Source organism: Apis dorsata, unplaced genomic scaffold (genome assembly GCF_000469605.1).
Source record: "Apis dorsata unplaced genomic scaffold, Apis dorsata 1.3 scaffold_125, whole genome shotgun sequence".
NCBI classification, from domain to species: Eukaryota; Metazoa; Arthropoda; class Insecta; order Hymenoptera; family Apidae; genus Apis; species Apis dorsata.
Window position 1 is genome coordinate 124,844 of NW_006263418.1, and position 2,332 is coordinate 127,175.

Sequence of the window (2,332 nt, forward strand, 5' to 3'; positions counted from 1 at the left end):
ACCGCGTTCTCGATACGCAGGAATGCATAATCGGAAAACAAGATTTGCCCCGTGGTTCCGTCATTAAGGTAATTACATTTTGTATCCGTCGGAATTACAGTGATCCCAGAACTGGAATAGAAGCAACGAGGGGGAGCGGAAAAAATAGGACGATAAAAAAGCTAAGGCCCCTTTCTTTCTCGGCCGTTCATTTTAATTGCATCTTTCGAATGCTCTTCTAATTTTTACGCGTGCGCCGCGCATACGGAAAATTAAAGGTCGCGGCGCTCCGGCCTCGATTTTAATTGGAACGATCGTCGTTCCACGCTTTAGAACTGACGAAACCCGTCACAATATTGCCTCTGTCTCTGTCGGATCATTCCACTCGGATGAACTCGTTATTCGGCAGTCGAGTAGTGGCGCCCTCTATCGAATCGATATACAAATAGTACGCCTCTCAAGAGAGAATTTGAAATATCGACGTCGAATAATTATAAATATATTATAACTGAAATTAATATAACGCTAAAATATCGGAAGAATTTGAAATATTAATTTTAAGGAATTTAAAACGATTGAATTCCAGCGCCATCTATTGATTCACTTTTAAGAAACAATAATATCAAGTTTTTCAACAATTTTTCTTCTCCTATATGTACTATATATTTTTCATAATCATATTTGATATATATATGAACCATGATGATTTACTAGCCATATAATTAATATCGTTTCAAATTTCCTCGTAGAGCACTCCGTATAGCTATATGTCCAAGTTCATCGCCGCGTTTCTTCAACGTCTCAAGAGAATGAGACGTCGAGGAATTTCGAGTCGAACTGTCTTTTTCGCGGAATTCGATTCGTGGAGGCTCGGCCAGGAGGAGGACGATTGAACCGAGATTCGCATTCTTGACACTCCGCGTCGCATAAACTGCAATTTGCGGGGCGTTTCAAGTGCGCGCCCCGTCCCTCCCGCCTTTTCTTTTGCCCGCCGAAAGTTCCGCCGCGTGCGCGCAATCGCTGTAGATCGCCCGCGATTTACGAAGTCGAGAAGTGGTTCTTGCCAAGGAGGATCGACGGATTTACAGCCACGAAGTGGGAAAAGTGTTTAGGAGGGTTCGTTATAAGCTAACTAACATAGTGTTGGTGTAAATGATAGGGAATTGTATATGAGTAAGTGAAGGTTTTTGTCGTGAATTTTGCAAACTTTTATTTCAATAAAATGAGTATAAATTTATATATAATAAAAATACTTAACGATTATAGATTAATAACAAAGATTATAAAAATAAGCTTGTTAATTATTAATATTTAAATATAATCTATTTGAGGAATGATTCTTTTTCAATTTTGATTATAAGATTTATATTTCTATTTAATTTATATTCTATTTAATATATTGTTTATTAATATATTATGCATATTTTCTTAAAGAAAATTTATATCGAATAAAAATTAATTATGAATCTTTAGAATGAAACTTTCGAACATAATTTTTTATTTGGATTATTTCTAATTTTTCGATTATATAAAACTCTATATGGATTTTTTAATTATTTGTAATGATATAGATGTTAAAAATTTTATAATGATCTGTTAGAATTTTCTATCAATAATTAACAACTTTATCATAAAGAAATCATAAAGTACAAAAATTAAAAAATTATAATATTTCCATTATTTTATTAATCAATTATAATTCTATCATCATATTTATATCATAATTTTTCAAACATTGCAATCTTTTATTTTATCTTTTTTCATTTATAATACTTTTACTTAATGATTTTCTTCCTAAGATCAAAAAGAATCCCTTTCAAAAGATTCTACACAAAATATTAATCACATATTTATTTATTTTTCTTTTTTTTTTACCACGATCAGAAGAATCAATTTTCCTCGCCCTAATAAAATCTCAGAAACGCTCAACAAAGAATCGTGACCCTGAAACCGCGAGCACGACACGAGCACCAAGCCCACTGCATGTTCTCTCAGCCATATTTCACGCGCGAGCAGACGAATAACAGTAACGTTTAATTCCCGTTGTTCAAATTCCAAAGGCAATTACGCCGATCTACCACGTATATATATACGTACTTATACGCAACAAGCTCGGGCCACATCGAAGTCACGCGAGCTCCACCATCGTTAGGTGTATCCAGTCCCGTTCAAACGCACGCAAAATCGTATTGTGTATTAATATACACAAATTCACAGTGAATTGATATTTCCTCGATCCACCCTTGAAAATCATGAACAATCGTTAACGTATCGATTTCTTTGTGTTGATTCTTTCCTTTCCTCTATTTTTTTTTTTTTTCTTTCAAATTTAATCCAGGTATACACACACCAG

General features: G+C 34.2%; 1 protein-coding gene across 1 annotated transcript in view; it reads left to right on the forward strand.

Annotated features, from left to right (window-relative positions):
- Nucleotides 1–2,332, forward strand: part of LOC102681195 (zinc finger homeobox protein 4) — an 88,575-nt gene that overhangs the window by 25,012 nt on the left and 61,231 nt on the right.